This window comes from Eriocheir sinensis, chromosome 1 (assembly GCF_024679095.1).
Source record: "Eriocheir sinensis breed Jianghai 21 chromosome 1, ASM2467909v1, whole genome shotgun sequence".
Lineage (NCBI taxonomy): Eukaryota > Metazoa > Arthropoda > Malacostraca > Decapoda > Varunidae > Eriocheir > Eriocheir sinensis.
Window position 1 is genome coordinate 35,226,725 of NC_066509.1, and position 19,720 is coordinate 35,246,444.

The following is a 19,720-nucleotide window of genomic DNA, read 5'->3' on the forward strand; positions in this document are numbered from 1 at the left end:
GCTGTGTGAGTGGAGCCCACCCACACGTGAGATGCATCCTCCATACGAGGGCGGACAAGGCCCCTGTATATGGATAGCAACTGCGCAGGGGAAAAGAACTGGCGGAGACGATACAGAACACCCAACCTCGAGGAAGTTGATTTAGCGAGAGCGGAGATATGAAGTTTCCAGTTGAGATTTTGAGTTAAGGATAGACCGAGGATGTTAAGTGTTGAAAAAGGTGACAGCTGAGTGTTGTCGAAGAATAGGGGATAGGTGTTTGGAAGATTGTGTCGAGTTGATAGGTGGAGAAATTGAGTTTTTGAGGCATTGAAGGACACAAGGTTCCTTCTGCCCCAATCGGAAATGATAGCAAGGTCTGAGGTTAAGCGTTCTGCAGCCTCCAGTCTGGAGTCGTGTACTTCCTGTTGTGATGGTCTTTTATTGAAAGAAGTTGAATAATGCAGAGTGGAGTCGTCGGCGTACGAGTGGACAGGACAGTTTGTTATGGAAAGAAGATCATTGATGAATAACAGGAAGAGAGTGGGTGATAGGACAGAGCCCTGTGGAACGCCACTGTTGATAGGTTTAGGGGAAGAGCAGCGACCGTCTACCACCGCAGAGATAAAACGCCCGGAAAGGAAACTGGAGATAAAGGAACAGAGAGGGATGGAATCCGAAAGAGGGCAGTTTAGAAAGCAAAGACTGGTACATAAGAACATAAGAACATAAGAACGCAGGAGTCTGCAAGAGGCCGGCAGGCCTGTACGAGGCAGCTCCTTTGACCCTAAGCTCCCGTGTATCTAACCCCACCTAATATCGCTGTCCATGAATTTATCTAGTCTATTTTGAATGTGACAATTGTATTGGCACTCACCACACTGGTGCCAGACTCTATTGACGGCTTTCGATATGTCTAGCGCAACTGAAAAAGTTTCACCGAAACGGCTAAGAGAGGATGACCAAGAGTCAGTTAAGAGAGCAAGAAGATCGCCAGTAGAACGCCTCTTGCGGAATCCATACAGGCGATCAGATAGAAAGTTAGAAGTGGAAAGGTGCTTTTGAATCTTCCGGTTAAGGATTGATTCAAAAGCTTTAGATAGACAGGAAAGTAAAGCTATAGGGCGGTAGTTTGACGGATTGGAACGGTCACCCTTCTTAAGCACAGGCTGTACAAAGGCATACTTCCAGCAGGAAGGAAAGATAGATGTTGATAGTTAGAGACGAAAGAGTTTGACCAGGCAGGGTGTCAGCACGGAAGCACAGTTTTTAAGGACATTAGGAGGCACTCAATCAGGTCCATAAGCCTTCTGAGAGTTGAGGCCAGAAAGGGCATAGAAAACATTATTTGGAAGAATCTTAATAACAGCCATAAAGGAGTCAGAGTGGGGATGAGTAGGAGGAATATGCCCAGAATCGTCCAGGGTGGAGTTCTAACAGAAAGAATTACATACGTAGATTTAGACCCCACCAACAGTCGTGCTGTAGAGCTGAGAAAGGAGGAGGAGGAGGAGGAAGAGGAGGAGGAGGAAAGAGCGAGTAAGAGAACACAACAAAAACAATATCAACAAAAATCAGAACAAAAAGATGAAGAAGAGAAATTTAGAGATGGTTAAAGGAAAGAAGACAAGAACAAAAACAATCAATGGTGGTGTTTGATATTGTTGGAAGTGATGTTAAAGAAATGGCACAAATTCTAACTTCGCTATCTCATTACGACAGGTTATTTCTCTCTCTCTCTCTCTCTCTCTCTCTCTCTCTCTCTCTCTCTCTCTCTCTCTCTCTCTCTCTCTCTCTCTCTCTCTCTCTCTCTCTCGTGAAAATCTTAGCTTTGAAATTTTGAGAGAGAGAGAGAGAGAGAGAGAGAGAGAGAGAGAGAGAGAGAGAGAGAGAGAGAGAGAGAGAGAGAGAGAGAGAGAGAGAGAGAGAGAGGGAGAGGGAGAGAGAGAGAGGAGGAGGAGGAGGGAGGAGGAGGAGGAGGAGGAGGAGGAGGAAGAACACTAAAGAACACAAAGAAAGAATAAACAACAGCAGACCTGGTCGTCCTTAAGAGGCAATTTGTGACAAGCTACACTAACTATCTAATCAAAAGTGGGAGATGAAGGACAGCAAAGGCGAAGGTCCTCCCCACCCCCATCCCTTCAGCCAGAGCTGGCAGGAAAGGTAAAAAAACCATGCAGCATGAAAAAACTGCATGGAAATTATGTAGGAAAGAGGAAAAAACTATACATTCATTTAATACCCTGCATATTATAAATCTGAAATCAGTGGGCAGCTAACAGAAGTTTTTAGGAAGTCACTAGACACAGGGGTGGTGCCTGTTTCATGGAGGCAGGCACACGTTATTTCTATATTTAAGAAGGGAGACAAATCTTCTATGGAAAACTATAGGCCGATTAGTTCGACGCCAGTTATAGGTAAAATGCTTGAGTCAATAATAGCTGATAGTATTAGGGACCATATTGACAGACAATTTAATTCACGACTCACAGCATGGGTTTATTAATTAAGGGAAGTCGTGCCTCACTAATCTTTAATCCTTTTACAATAGAGTCAACGAGGCAGCTGACAATGATGAGAGTTACGATGTAGTTTATCTTGATTTTAGTAAGGCCTTCGATAAGGTACCTCACCAGAGACTGTTAAATAAAGTCAGGGCTCATGGAGAGAGAGAGAGAGAGAGAGAGAGAGAGAGAGAGAGAGAGAGAGAGAGAGAGAGAGACGAGGGGACGAGGACAAACCACACACACAAAAAAACAAAGCAGGAGCGCGGCGCCTAACAAGGTTCCTGGGGCAGCGGGCGGCCAGCTGAAATTTATCGCGAGGGACTGGGTGACGCGTGCAAATCTAAAGGTTCGTACAGTGTCCCCTTACTGGAGCAAACACGAGGGCGAGGCGGGAAGAGAGAGAGGACAAGAGAACAACAACCGGGAGACCATCAAATGTAGGACAGGTTCAGCTAACGTTGCTGTTAAGCGGATTAGCGCGTTGCTGGGCTCACCATCACTTTTGGCGTTGTGAAATTAGCTTGTAGAGCAAAATCAGTGGATTCATATTCTCAAGCATTCAGATTTCATTAGGCTTTCATAGAGGTTGTGGGTAGTTTCAAAAGCTTTTTGGCAGTTCAACAAGACTTTAGGCGTTGTGAATTTAAAATGTAGCTGAAAATAGATGCTCTGGATCCTTATCCTCAAACATTCACATTTAATAAGGCTTTCATAGCGGTTGTGGGTGCTTCTATGGATAGTGATAATGATAGTTTGAGAAGGCTTCTGCACCGTGAATGTGAAAAACACTTTCGAATACTTCAGACGATGGAAATAAACGCAAATGTAAAGTAATTTACTTCGACCTAAAACAAAAGCACCGCCTGAGAAGATTTGAGCAGAAGAAAATAATCAGTCATTTGCACCGTGTTATAAATATGGTTCCTTGAGTTAACGTAACACGCTCTTGACTGATTGGTGTTAGCGTGGTGATGAATCCATTAGCACCACCAACACCACCACCATTTCCTATTTTCACTATATACCATCACCACAACCACCAAAAACAACCACCATTTCCTATCTCCGCCACCACCACTACCACCGAAGTCAACAGTTAAATACTAGTATTCTCTTCGTTTCCCCGTCAAAACGATTTTTCCTTTCTTTAATTTTTTTTGCCGTTCTTTAAAATATATATGTGCATGTTTTTCTTCCAAACTCATTGTTTTAGCACGCACGCTGACTTCCATCAGTAATGATTTACATTGAATCATTGGGTTGTAGGGGGAAAGAGTGGGTGAATATAATTATCTCGGTCTAACTTATACTGTTTATTATACCGCTATTCGCAGCAATATCTTTCTCTGCTCCGATTGCAACGCTGCCTCGTTCAAAAATCATAACACCGCCGCGGCCGCCACGTTTACCAGCCGGAGCCTCAAATCATGTCCCTTTGTGGTGATAAAGAGGACACAGCCTGGTGTGAAGCTACATTTATTACGGAAGGATGCCAGCCGGGGTAAGTGATATATATAAATAATGATAATGTGGAAATTCTAATCATTTTCACGCTGACAGCTGTTCTGAACTTGCTAAATGCATGCCTCCCCTCCTCCCGCGGCAAGAGGCCGAATGGCCTACACACGGCAGCTCCAGATTCCTCCCCATTACCACCTGTCAGCCTCGTCCATGTAGCTATCCAGTCTACTCTTAAAACAAGCTATCGTCCCTGCACTCACTATGTGATTGCTGAGTCTATTCCATTCCCCCACCACCCTATTACTAAACCAATGCCTGCCCATTTCCCTCCTAAATCTATACTTTTCTAATTTAAGTCAATTACTGCATGTTCTATCTTGCCAAACATCTTATGCAAAAGTTAACCAGCATCTCCACTCTTTCATCCCTTACATTGATAAACTCTGGAACAGCCTTCCATTGTCCGCATTTCCTCCTGCCTATAATTTGACCTTCAAGAAGAGTGTATCAAGACTCTACTTTTGTCTGTTTGGGAGTGGCGAGTAGTGGGGCTTTTTTTTCTAGTACGCTTTGTTGCTCTTGAGCTGTCTCCTTTGTTTAAAGAAAATAATAGTTAAATAAATGGAAGTTGGCCGCCAATGCTTCCAACACATTTTGGTGCCATATCTACAAGTGGCTGGTGACTGTAAGTATCTCAGCAACCTGCATGCATCTATGCCATTCCTATCATTGTGCATGGAACAAGCTTCACCTAACACTCAGACAGAGACAGTTTAATTATGGTTACAAATCAGACTCAGTTTATTGCTCAGTCTATTAGATGCAGTGCTGTTAATATTGTTAGTGGTAGTATTAGTACAATTAATGTATTTATTTTAATTAATTTATCAATATTTATTTATTATATTCTTAGTGTTTGAAAATTCCAATACTAGCATTAAGATAAACAAAAATATCAGAAATATATTTATACTCATTAATTATTATTGCTTTTCTTATTATTACTTCCTTCAATGTCCTGGCACTTTGACATCTAGTGTTTTTCTGTCTAGCAGCCAAAATTGTGGTCTTTCTGAATGTGTATGTCCTAAGTCTTTATTGGTGTATCTAGCTATATAACAAAAATCTGCATCTCTCTCCCTTCTCACCCAGTTGTCCCCGTACATCCTTTCAGTATCCAAAGAATTTCAATTTACATCTTGTAATCACTCAACTAATGCAGTGCAATCCTCTTCTCTGTATTTTACCGTGTGGACATACTCTTTCCTTCCATGCTCCACTGTCGTATGTTCCACATCTAACACAACCACATCCCAACAGATCCGAACACGTCCGATATCATCCAAGAGAATGTGGCAGCTGAAGGGGGAGAGGCCAAGAAAGAGGCCAAGGGTGAAGACATTTAGCCACCCCCCCTGAAGTACATGGCAGCATCCAACCCTCTTGGTGAGCTGCAGGAATGTGCTCCCCATTGCAGTGCACCAGCTCCATGTACTGATTTTGGTATGAATACTTCATCTAGTGTTTGTTGATTGTTGTGTTATTAATCTAATTATGACTTCACAAAATAGACTGTGCAAGTCACTTAACACATGCCCTGCTCAACATCACTTTTAAGTTGTAGAATTCCTTCATATGGATGCTGATTTATGTATCCTGAAATGATTGGATATTGATTGTCTTAACATTTTTTTTTGTCCATGATCACTGAACCATGTTACGGTATGTCTTTGGGTGAAGATCCAGGAAATTAGTTTTTGGGAGGACGTCAGACTTTTTGCGGGTGGAAGGAGCATTAGCATTACCGATTAGCCATTCTCGGCAGTCCTGGTCTTGAAAAACTGGTGGTGACCTAAATCAATGGGTATAACGGCCTGGACTTTGTGCCAAAGCATTGTTTTAGCCGCAGCGCGCTTTTGAGCTAGTTTTCCTGTATCACTCAGGACCATGGGGAAGGGGGGCCCGGGCCCCCTGGGCCCCCCTTTGGATCCACCAATGTAGCTATGTCTTATAATATATCTATCCTTTACAGTCTGATGGTGCATCCTTCTAGGTTGTCAAGTTTTAGTAGCTACTCATGAGAAGTATTCCTTATAATGATCATTGATTTCCAAATGGTTTGCACTAAAAAAAGTGTCGTGTAACCTGCCGCAAATAATAATCAGCTGTAGTCAACCCTTGCTTTAAAGAACCAATATGGAGGAAGGGGGTGATGTTATATCCAAAAATCTTTTACATCTGAAGTATCCAACCTTTTTGTGTATAATAAACTTTGTTTGTTACATGAACTTAAAAGTTCACAATTTCCATACATGATTCTTTTTTCCTTGTATTTGATGATTAATCCTGACATGTATTTCCATTATCAGTAGGTAATATATAGTAACAAGACAATAATACACATTATAACAATGTATATATTATAGCCCAATGAGTGCACGAGATCATTTACCTCATCAGTGACGCCAAGTCCGGGAGTCCTTCCCTAAATTCTTTGCCCGACTTTGTGACACCAAGTATAATAACTAGTTTTAGTGACCATTTGCATCCATTTTTCACTTTGATTAAAAAATTGCCTCGCAACAGGATTTGAATTTGATGGGGCTGGAGGAAACTCGACTCGGCCATCAAGCTCACCACAATATAGTAAGGAACCTCTTGTTCTCAGTGATAATTTATCCTCTTTAGTTACTATTCTGTGTTGCTTTAATCACAACTAATGTGTTGGAAACATTACAGCTTAATAACATACCTCACATCTCTGCATACAAATTGAGTTCAATATTTAACTGTTACACCAGTAGGCTACATATCTAAAAAAAAGGTATGTAAAAAGGTTGACATTTTGAATGATATATTTAAACTCTATTATGTTTCTATGGCTGTAGTACCATTACGATTAGTCGAGTTATCAGCATATGGGTCTTATGTTTTTGATAGCATAGGTTCAAATTTTGCCATAGGCTGGCAATTGATAGTAACAGTAGTGTCCACAGATACCTGCCTGTTTCTTGTTTATCCTGTTCCATTTTAAACTAACAAACCTTTGTCCATTCTTCTGATGTGATCCTTTTTTTTTTTTTTTTTTCCCACCCGCCTATAGCGCCGGTAGGTTTTCTTCAGGGACCTGGCGGTTGGCCCAGGCCCATCATGACGCAGGCAATTTTTTTATAGTGGCGCCATTTAGTATTGGCTCATGCTGCCCCCCGGAACTCATTTCACTTGGATGGTTTAGCAGGGCTTAGGTATGACTAACATTGCAGAAACAGGGAATTTTTAGATTTTTAGTGTGGCAACACATTGATAAATGTTTTAGTATGGACTGAACATAAAGATATATATATGGAAAATGGGTGCTTTTAGATCTTGACATTATATCTGTCAAGAGTCTCCAGTTGTATCCTCTCCCCCATCTCTCCTGAAAATATTACTCTTGTCAGGCAATCTAAGTGAAGCCTTCCATCGAGGCTGGCGTGCAGACATAATGTCAATGCTTAGATTCACTGTCCTTATAGCACTGAAAATAATGCAATCACATGCACATATTTTATTATTTAGAATTGTGATTAATTGTGATTAAATATTTTTGCATGTATTTTCAGACATGAAAAGTGAAAATTGCTGCACACAACAGTCTGCCGTCTGCACCGGGAGGCAAGGCAGCTCAAAGCCCAGGCTGTTACAACTCCTGGGCAGTTTTTGCCTAGAGCCAGCAATTTTTTAGATCCAATAGAGGTGGATTTTTTCTAAGGTCAGGTTCAACATGCTGCAAGATGCCAAGATCTAAGCCTAGTAGGAGATGTGGGTTACAAGAGAGGAGGTTTGCTCTGGCCTTATACTATCAAAGTCCAAATGCTAATAGATTTCTAAGCACAGTATTTCACTTGCCTTCAGTTTCAACACTTCACTCATGACTCAGGGGTATTTCAGTACATGTTGGCTGGACCAAACAGACTCTGACAGCCCTGCAGCAAAGAGCACAGGCTTTGTCAAAAGATTAGATACTTCGTGGGATTTGCCATTATTTAGTATTACTCTTGTTACGGCAATAAATTTTTTCCATATACTTTGCCAAATATTGCAAGTAATGCACCATTGTTGGTCTTGCCTGTTAGAAATCAGATCTTGTTCAATTAACAAGCTTTGGGTGTCTGCCACTTTCCAGTTGTAATGCAAGGAATCATTTATCTCCCCTGCCAGATATCACATGTAATGTACCATTGTTGGTTTTGCCTGTTATAAATCAGATCTTGTTCAGTTAACAAGCTTTAGGTGTCTGCCACTTTCCAGTTGTAATGCAAGGAATCCCCTGCCAGATATCGCATGTAATGCACCATTGTTGGTTTTGCCTGTTATAAATCAGATCTTGTTCAGCTCACAAGCTTTGAATATCTGCCACTGACATATTTTTCAGGTGTAATGCTTGGAAGCATTTGTTCTCTTCCCTACCCAACAGTATGCAATACTTTATTGTGGATTTTGCCTGTTATATTTAATCTTGTTCAGGTAACAAGCTTTTGGTGTCTGCCTTACCTAATATGTGCTGCAGTGACACTTGGCTTGGTTTCATGATGTGAAATACAGCTTGTAATTTCATCACACTAAGTGTCTATCATCATATGTCTGGCATCATTAATGTGGCTTCCAGGAGTAATCTTGTTTGTATTACAGCATGCAATGTTTTTTCTGCTTTATATGATATACATAATCACATAGATATGATTTTTTGTGACAAAATGTAATGGCAGTTGATATTCTTGACTAATGACTCATAAACCTTGTGAAAATTAATGCTTTTTTGAGGGGGGTGGGGTGGACAGAGAGTGGTTTGTTTGGTTGGCCAGTTCAAGGAGTTTCATATTAAATGATTTTATTACATCCAACTTTAATGTGTGCTAAAAACATATTTTATTACATCCAACTTTAATGTGTGCTTCCTGCAATAAATGCTACATGTTTACTGATGTAGCCTATGAAATACATATCACTCTCTGCCCTGTAATTTGGTGTGTCACATACTGCAGCATAACTTTCCTGCTATTTTCTTACACTATGAGTTGCCTTATTTTGTCTCATTTGCTTTTATCATATGTGCCTCTGCTGCATAGTTGTGCCTACTGAGCTTAATATCTTCATGACCCTGACACCAAGGTCAGAGCTTGTGAGATCATACCGTGTCCTACATCCCATTTTCACCTCCAGGCTCGCCTGTCTCCCAGGACCACCAAGTTATTGCATTCCATTTAAGACAACTCATGTGTTACCTTCTTGATGTCCTCCATCATGTATTTCAGCATGTTTTATGATGCCTTACTCTTATATTGATGTGCCTTGCAACATTTTTATACAGTTTTCATTGTATATAACGCACCGTTGTTGGTTTTGCCTGTTATAAATCGGGTCATGTTCAGTTAACAGGCTTTGAGTGTCTCCCATTGTTTATTTCAGTTGTAATGCTTAGAAGCTTTTGTTCTCTGCCCTGTCAAGCAGTATGCAAAGCTTGCCATTATTTGGCACTTGTACAGTTTGTATGATATTTTTACTCAGCTAAGAGCATGTTGCAAAAGGTAAAGGTACGGTTGGGGGCATACGCAGTAGCAGCGCGTGGCCTCGGTGCTCATCTCCGTAACATTGGCCCTTGAGCCTGTGGTGTTAGGGAACCCATTACCCTGGGACACAGGACCAGTGTGACATCCGGGTTACCACAGTTGCAAAGGCATTATAGTAATTTAGCATGCATAGAATGTTGTATGCTTTGCTTGCATTTAAAGCACTGGATATGTTTGCTGCACACACACACACACACACACACACACATATATATATATATATATATATATATATATATATATATATATATATATATATATATATATATATATATATATATATATATATATATATTAGCAAATGCTTTCTACACCATATTTTTCCTAAAATAACAAATTGATATAGTGTAGATAATACCTAATAAAACATAAGAACAAATATATTTTTCTTTACCCCATTAGTAAAATCATTTTACAATAATGAAAAAAATAAAGGCCGGATAGGGTGCTGTGGCAGGTACTTCAAAATAGTAAAGCGACCCCTGAAAAGTGACGATTTTGGTGGGCTGCAATAGATGGCGCTACTTCCGCACGCCCGAGGAATTACTACATACCACTATCTCTTCGTATATAGTCTCTTTGGCTTGAGGTGAGCGGCGAGTCTGACTTGAGTAAACAAAAGCCGATGCGCACGAACGCCGTCACGGCGCGGCTTATGATCGGTGGCGATTTTGAGCCTATGTATATTTTTACCCCGGGACGTACGCTACACCATCAGAAGCAGAAAAGCATGCAGATTTAGGATCTGTACTTAAAAAAGTGATGCGACGAAAACCAGCTGAGTACTAAGGAGTTGAAGGGAATTAAGTGCAAGAAAATATTTATTCCCTACTTCATTTAACTCTGATTTTCGTGTGTGTAATTTTACAATATTATTACAAGTCTATACTAGTGCGATGTAGAATTTTCTCAGGAAGATGATGGTGGTCTCAGTTTTTCGTAAAAATGAATGTTGAGGTCAGGAAACAGGGTGGGAGTGAGGTGTGTGAAATCGTCGGTTTGGGCAGACAACGAGGATGGGGCGGGACCGAGCATGAAGGCTATAGGAGTTGCCAACGAGTAATTTCCTCCCGCCTGTATGACGATATCTTCTCTATACTTGCCTTGCCTTACATATCCTCAAACATTTCGGGGCTCGCACAGCCACGTTTGGTAGAGCCTGGTGGTGGTGTGACAAGGCTTCTGCACCAAGAATGTGAAAATAACTCATGGAAAATCGGCTTGTCTCCAGTGTGGCCTTTGTACATTGTTGTAAAATAATAGTGAATGAAGTGTGTGAGACAGTCAGATTAGGAACGCAGAGAGGAGGAGGTGTGTTCTCAAACATCTGGTAAGGCTTTTTGAGGGGGTTTGTATTTCCATCACCATGAATGTGAAATAACTCTCATGTCAACCCGAATCACACCCTTTATGACCTTTAGGAACTGTTGTAAGGGTATTCGAATAAGTGTCGGAGAAAACGGGTAGTGTTCGTATTTCCATGGGGAGCTTGAAACCATCGTCGGAGTAAGTTCATACAACATCAAATGAATTGACAGACGAATAATTGTGAACTAATTTCTAAGAACAGGAATTGAATAAGATAATAATATATAAAGATGGAGTTTTATATATATATATATATATATATATATATATATATATATATATATATATATATATATATATATATATATATATATATATATATATATATATTTAGGTAAATAAATGAGGATATGTAAGAGTAATAACGACTGCTTGACGGCTCGAAAATTGTCAAGACAGCTAAACAATTACAAAACAGTAAAATGGGTAAAAACAGATGAAAAAAACGATCAGAAACTGAAAACAGTAAATAAAAAACGACAAGAGAGCGTTAAACTAGAAACAATTAGTAAACAAATAAAAAAGAAAAAAAATGAAGGTAATGGTTTAATAGATAAAACCTTAAGCCCCACAACAACCTAACAGACTGATGACACACAAAGCTAATTACTAGGCTCCGGCCGCTTGTGTTTTATTGAGGGGCTGGACGCGTTGTGCCTCCGTTCATTACTCAGTGCAGGCCACACACACACACACACACACACACACACACACACACACACACACACACACACACACACACACACACACACACACACACACACACACACACCACGGAGAGAGATGCCCCATAAAGAATTCACGGTATGTAAAAACGAAACGAAAACACCGCCTCGGAGTCCCCGCCTGGGGGGGGGGAAACATAAATTCCCCCAGGGAGGACTCCCCTTCTGGCTGTCGACTTGAGAGGTGTCCTGATAACTCCTCGAACCTCCTCCTTATCAATTTCTGCAACATTCGCGGTCTTCGCTCTAATTTTCATTCTGTGGAACACCATCTCTCCTCCCTTAACCCCACCTTCTCTTCCTCACCGAAACACAGGTTCTGAGGCTACTGACAGCAACCTCTACTCTGTTCCCTCCTACTATCTCTATCCTAAATTTCAATCCAAAGCTGGATGTTGATCCAACTTTCGCAACTACATCACTTGCTCTCGTGCCCACGATCTTGACTCTTCTGAATTTTCCACCATCTGGCTAAGACTTCATTGTCATCCTATTACTAAATACATATGTGCTGTTTATCTCTCACCTAACTCTACTAACTATGTAAAATTCATTGACTATTTGAACTCTAAAGTGGAGCACATCTTGACTCACTCTCCTTTGCTGAAATCTCCATCTTGGGAGATTTCAATGTTCCACCAGCTTTGGCTTTCGTCCTCCTTCACTGACCAGCCTGGTGAGCAAGCCTACAACTTTGCTCTCCTCAACGACCTAGAGCAGTTGGTTCAGCACCCTATTCGTATTCCCGACCGTCTTGGAGACCGGACCAACATTCTAGACCTCTTCCTTACCTCTAATCCTTCTGCTTACTCTGTCAAACTGTTCTCTACGTTGGGCTCCTCCGATCATAACCTTATTTTTGTATCCTGTCCTATCGCTCCTGTACATCCTCTGGACCCGCCGAAGAGGCGCTGCTTCTGGCATTTTGCTTCAGCTCGGAGGGACGACCTGAGGATGTACTTTTCCGATTTCCCGTGGAATGATTACTGCTTCCAGGATAGAGACCCCTCTGTGTGTACTCTGCGCATCACAGAGGTGATTGTCTCTGGAATGGAGGCATACATTCCACGTACTTTCTCTACCCCTCATGCTAAGAAGCCTTGGTTTAATCACGCTTGTTCTCGTGCTATTAAAGATAGTGAGGCAGCTCACAAAAGGTTCCAGAGCCTTCGAACTCCCACTAACTTTGACCTTTACATTCCAGCCCGGAATCGTGCCAAATCTATTCTCCGATTTACCAAAACTTCTTTTATAAATAGAAAATGTCAACACCTTGCTTTTTCTAATTCTTCCCGTGACTTCTGGCATCTAGCCAAAAATATCTCCTCCAATTTCACTTCTTCCTCTTTCCCTCCTCTCAGTAACCCTGACGGCAGCACTGCCGTCTCATCTGTCTCTAAGGCTGAACTCTTCGCTCAGACTTTCTGTAAGAACTCCACCCTGGACGATTCTGGGCATATTCCTCCTATTCATCCCCCCTCTGACTCCTTTATGCCCGTTATTAAGATACGTCCAAATGATGTTTTCTATGCCCTCTCTGGCCTCAACTCTCAGAAGGCTTATGGACCTGATGGAGTGCCTCTTATTGTCCTTAAAAACTGTGCTTCTGTGCTGACACCCTGCCTGGTCAAACTCTTTCGTCTCTTTCTTTCTGCCTATCAACATCTATCTTTCCTTCCTGCTGGAAGTATGCCTTTGTACAGCCTGTGCCTAAGAAGGGTGACCGTTCCAATCCCTCAGACTACAGCCCTATAGCTTTACTTTCATGTCTATCTTTAGCTTTTGAATCAATCCTTAACCGGAAGATTCAAAAGCAACTTTCCACTTCTAACCTTCTATCTGATCGCCAGTGTGGAATCCGCAAGGGGCGTTCTACTGGCGATCTTCTTTCTCTCTTAACTGACTCTTGGTCATCCTCTCTTAGCCGTTTCGGTGAAACTTTCTCTGTTGCGCTAGTCCTATCGAAAGCCTTCGATAGAGTCTGGCACCAGTCTTTGCTTTCTAAACTGCCCTCTTTCGGATTCTATCCCTCTCTCTGTTCCTTTATCTCCAGTTTCCTTACCGGCCGTTCTATCTCTGCGGTGGTAGACGGTCACTGCTCTTCCCCTAAACCTATCAACAGTGGCGTTCCACAGGGCTCTGTCCTATCACCCACTCTCTTCCTGTTATTCATCAATGATCTTCTTTCCATAACAAACTGTCCTGTCCACTTATACGCCGACGACTCCACTCTGCATTATTCAACTTCTTTCAATAGAAGACCATCACAACAGGAAGTACACGACTCCAGACAGGAGGCTGCAGAACGCTTAACCTCAGATCTTGCTATCATTTCCGATTGGGGCAGAAGGATCCTTGTGTCCTTCAATGCCTCAAAAACTCAATTTCTCCACCTATCAACTCGACACAATCTTCCAAACACCTATCCCCTATTCTTCGACAACACCCAGCTGTCACCTTCTTCAACACTATACATCCTCGGTCTATCCTTAACTCAAAATCTCAACTGGAAACTTCATATCTCCTCTCTTGCTAAATCCGCTTCCTCGAGGTTGGGCGTTCTGTATCGTCTCCGCCAGCTCTTCTCCCCCGCTCAGATGCTATCCATATACAAGGGCCTTGTCCGCCCTCGTATGGAGTATGCATCTCACGTGTGGGGGGGCTCCACTCACACAGCTCTTCAGGACAGAGTGGAGTCTAAGGCTCTTCGTCTCATCAGCTCTCCTCCTCCTACTGATAGCCTTCTACCTGTTAAATTCCGCCGCGATGTTGCCTCTCTTTCTATCTTCTATCGATATTTCCACGCTGACTGGTCTTCTGAACTTGCTAACTGCATGCCTCCCCCCCCTCCCGCGGCCCCGCTGCACACGACTTTCTACTCAATGCTCATCCCTATACTGTCCAAACCCCTTATGCAAGAGTTAACCAGCATCTTCACTCTTTCATCCCTCACGCTGATAAACTCTGGAACAGTCTTCCTTCGTCTGTATTTCCTCCTGCCTACGACTTGAACTCTTTCAAGAGGAGGGTATCAGGACACCTCTCCTCCCGAAATTGATCTTTCTTTCGGCCACCTCTTTTAATTATTTTTTAGGAGCAGCGAGTAGCGGGCTTTTTTTATTATTGTTTTCTTTTTTGTGCCCTTGAGCTGCCTCCTTTGTTGTAAAAAAAAAGTTTGGTACACACACACTCACACAAAAAAGAAACGTATATATAGTTTTGGTGACAATAGTGCAGGGAGAGAGAGAGAGAGAGAGAGAGAGAGAGAGAGAGAGAGAGAGAGAGAGAGAGGGGGGGGTCAAAGGCTGGCCCGATGAATCATTGTGCAGAGAAAGATCCGCGAAAAAGATTTCAACACAAAGTCTGGGAGCGAGTAATATTGCTAGTCCATCTGCGTACGGCGGGAGAGGAAGAGGAAGGGAGGAGGAAGGGAGAGGAAGTGAAAGGTCGGAGGAGGAAAGGGAGCGGGAGAAGGAGGAAGACACACGTGAGGGAAATGTGCAACCAACTTGATAAGGATGAAGGAGGAAGAGGAGAAAGAGGAGGAGGAAAAGAAAGAAGTGGAGGAGGAGGAGAAGAAGGAGGGAGATGAATATGAGAGAGGTAAGGAGCCGAAGCGATAAATAGGAATTAAAAAATCATAATATAAAAAGTAAATAAAATCAACATTAAAATCACAAACTTCCATCTCTCACAAAACTCTTCACAGGTCACGAGTTACATTTTCACAACTCAACGCCGCGCAGGCAGGGTTGGAAAAAATCATGATTTTTTTTGAAAAATAAATCGATTTATTTGATTTAAATAGTTTTTTTATTTTTTTTATTCAAATCAATTTTTATTTTTTATTTAAATGATTTTTTTTTGCATTACTCCTTGTTTGTTTACACTGATTATTTCTATCAGTCTTATGAAGCCATTTTCTTTCTTTCCAAAATGTTGATTCCTGTGTCGATAAAAACACGTCACAATAACTCGTTATCCTTTCTTCGTTCCGAAAATGTTGATTCCTGTGTCGATAAAAACACGTCACAATAACTCGTTATCCTTTCTTCGTTCCGAAAATGTTGATTCCTGTGTCGATAAAAACACGTCATAATAACTCGTTATATTTTCTTTGTTTCCAAAATGTTGATTCCTGTGTCGATAAAAACACGTCATAATAACTCGTTATATTTTCTTTGTTTCCAAAATGTTGATTCCTGTGTCGATAAAAACACGTCATAATAACTCGTTATATTTTCTTTGTTTCCAAAATGTTGATTCCTTTGTCGATAAAACATGTCATAATAAATCGTTATCCTTTCTCTGTTTCCAAAATGTTGATTCCTTTGTCGATAAAACATGTCATAATAAATCGTTATCCTTTCTCTGTTTCCAAAATGTTGATTCCTTTGTCGATAAAAACATCTCATAATAGCTCGTTATCCTTACTTCGTTCCCGAAATATTGATTCCTTTATCGATAAAAACACTCATAATAACATATTTTCCTTTCTTTGTTTCCAAACGTCGATTCCTTTGTCGATAAAAACACGTCGCAATAACTCGTTATCCTTTCTTTGTTCCCAAAATTCTGATTCCTTTGTCGATAAAACTAAACCAACTCAAAAACATATTTTCCTTTCCTTGTTTCCAAAACGTCGATTCCTTTGTCGATAAAAACACGTCGCAATAACTCGTTATCCTTTCTTCGTTCTCAAAAAGTCGATTCTTTTGTTAGTAAAACTACGACATCGCAACAACTCATTTTCCTTCCTTTAAAGGTCAATATCCCACCCCGACATTTACGTCAGGGTCAGCATCCCACCCCGACAGTTAAGTCAGGGTCAGCATCCCACCCCAACATTCAAGCTGGGGTCAGCAGCCCACCCCGACAATTAAGTCAGGGTCAGCATCCCATTGTGAGCCGAAAATGTGGATGATGACTTTTTCCTTTTTAAGATGTTGTGTTTCGAAATGGTGGAGGGGAAGAATGAGGAAGAGGAGGAGGTAAAAGAGGAAGAAGGGGTGTAACATGAAGAATTGGAGGTGACACAGGAGAAGAAAAATGGTTAGTAGGGAAAACAATATGAAAAAAACACAAAACAAAAAATAGCAAAAGAAAAATGTGAAAATAATTGAAAATGAAAAGAAAAAATAAGATAACAGGAAAATAAAAGAAAGAATTGAAAGATAAAATCCGTAGAAAATAGGACCAAAAAAAAGCAATTGAAAGAAAGGGCTTTAATAAAAAAAAATCAAAATCATTAGAGAAAAAAGTTGACGCCATAAAATGTTACAAAGAAAAGTCCGGAAAGTGGAAAAAAAAGATTAAATGAAAAAAAACATTCGATTCTCGCATTCCAGTTCAGGCAGTGAGAGTTTTTTCTCCGCCGCGCCCAGTCCAAACACTCATTTTACCTCGTTTTCGAAATTTTCTTATCCATTAACGCTCTCTCTCTCTCTCTCTCTCTCTCTCTCTCTCTCTCTCTCTCTCTCTCTCTCTCTCTCTCTCTCTCTCTCTCTCTCTCTCTCTCTCTCTCTCTCTCTCTCTCTCTCTCTCTCTCTCTCTCTCTCTCTCTCTCTCTCTCTCTCTCTCTCTCTCTCTCATTATTTCCTCCCTCCCACACACATAAACACGGCCGCCACTGTTGCAACTCACCTCCTCCCCTCCGCCGGAAGCCTGCAAAGGGAAAAAATAATATATTACGTCGTAAGTCAGAATATTAAAACAGAGCAACAAATACAGGAATACACGAATTACTGAATAATTAATATATGAACGAATAACTGAATGAACCAAATGTGAATGGCAATGCAAAAAAAAATGCATGAGTAAAAAATGAATGACGTATAAAGAATAAAGTAATGAAATAAGATTACAACTATATACTATAAGAACATAAAAACATAAGAACGTTGGAGTCTACAAGAGGCCGGTAGGGCTATACAAGGCAGCTCCTTTGACCCTAAGCTCCCGTGTATCTAACTCCACCTAATATCGCTGTCCATGAATTTATCTAGTCTATTTTTGAATGTGACAATTGTATTGGCACTCACCACATGACTGCTAAGCCTATTCCACTCATCCACAACCCTGTTAGTAAACCAATTTTTGCCTATGTCCCTGTTGAATCTGAAGTTATCCAGTTTAAACCCATTACTTCGTGTCCTACCCGGTTCTCTTACCAACAAAACCTTATGAATGTCTCCCTTATTAAAGCCCTTCATCCATTTATAAACCTCGATCATGTCTCCACGCACCCTTCGCCTTTCTAGAGAATGCAGTTTTAACTGTTTGAGTCTTTCCTCGTATGGCAAGTTTCTCAACCCCTGAATCATCTTAGTCATCCTCCTCTGCACTGATTCTAACATTTTGATATCCATTCTATAGTAAGGTGACCAGAACTGAACCGCATAGTCAAGATGAGGTCTAACTAATGCTAAATGAGGAAGACTTCGGCGCTTCTGTTGCTTACGCTCCTTGAAATAAATCCCAGTACCCTATTTGCTCGATTTCTAGCTTGAATGCATTGTGCCCTTGGACGAGGATCAGAGCTCACTAAGACCCCTACATCTCTCTCGCACCCAGACCTGCTTATGAGAGTGTCATTTAAGCAATAGTTGTGAGAGGGGTTGTTCCTACCTACACTCAGAATACTGCACTTCCTTACATTGAACTCCATCTGCCATTTATCCGCCCAGAACAGTTAACTATCAATTTCACTGTATATCTATTTAACTGTCTGTCTGTGTCTATCTGTCTGTCTTCAGTTAATGTGATAAACGTGCTTGTGAGTTGGCATATAAATACCGATACAACACAAACACCCCGGACCCGAGGTGACGCATATAAAGACGTATTTGATATTGACCACTGCCTGGATTTAATAGACAAAGGGGATAAACGCAGAATTCAATAAAAAGTATAGGATTTCCACTTAAACAGACTAGTGGGTAGGGTTGCAAAGGGTGGGAAAGTTTCCGGTAAAATAGAAACTTTCCATGGAAGGTTTCCGGGAATTTTCAGGGCCGAAAAATTTGGGGAGTTTATTGGAATTTAAAAAAATTTCACACGTGTATTTGCCTTACTAAACAAACCAGTTTTGGTAAATATAACTTAAAAACTTAAAAAGTTTTAAGCAACAAACACTGTATTTCCAAAAGGTTAGGTTAAATTTAAGGAACTTTCAAACACGTGGTATCCAGACACCTATAGCATAAAATAACGAAGAAAGCCGTCACTGTGTTATATAGAAAGTCTCGTTTAGTAAGGAAGAGAAGATCATTTTCCTGAGTCAAGACGTATGGTATGGTGGTTTTGTTAAGTTAGGTTAAGTTTAGGGCATCTTCAAACATATAATAGGCGACAGCTTACGGCACAAAATAACAAAACATGACCTCACTCAGTCAGTGAGCCTGAGGCTTTCTTTCTCTTCACCTCCTCCTCCTCCTCATTCTTTTTTCTTTGCACCTTTACCTCTACAGATACGTTCAATAGTGGACGAAAAATAATTGCTTTCAGATCAAGAGCCATTATGTTATTTTTTTCCGTTCAGCTCATCACTTTCGACCTTTTCAAAACGCGCCTTTACGCAGCATAACATGATTTTGTTGAGAAAAAAAACGCGTAGATTAGTATGCGTCGGTAATGCTCTCGAGGCACAAAACACTCGCGTTGATCAGATTACATTATCATTGTTTTTTCACTTGCTGTCAGACCCTGCGAGCCGGCGAGCCTTTCCACACCCCAGCTCATTTTCGCGTTCACATAATTTCTGCCTTTTATCTGTTTTTTTTTTTTCACTTCACCTTGAATGCAAATTGACTGATGTGTGTGTGTGTGTGGGGGGATTGCATGTATGTGTGTGTGTGTGTGTGTGTGTGTGTGTGTGTGTGTGTGTGTGTAGTAACCCCCAATTAGTCTTCTTGTCCCTGGGGTTTAACAATTGTTTTCTGTGTCTTCCTCGCACGCAGTGTGTTGTACAGTAACATGTTTGTGAATGACTCAGTCTGTTCGTCATCAGTAATGCTAACATTCAATCATAGTAATCTTTTATCCTTCAGAGAATAGTTTGTATTCCTGCTTA

General features: G+C 41.0%; 1 long non-coding RNA gene across 1 annotated transcript; it reads left to right on the forward strand.

Annotated features, from left to right (window-relative positions):
* Positions 1-3,741: 3,741 nt before the first annotated feature.
* On the forward strand, positions 3,742-5,689 carry LOC126996041 (uncharacterized). Its single transcript, XR_007750879.1, has 2 exons — positions 3,742-3,987; positions 5,268-5,689. It is a non-coding gene; the product is annotated as an uncharacterized LOC126996041 (long non-coding RNA).
* The last annotated feature ends 14,031 nt before the right edge of the window (positions 5,690-19,720 follow it).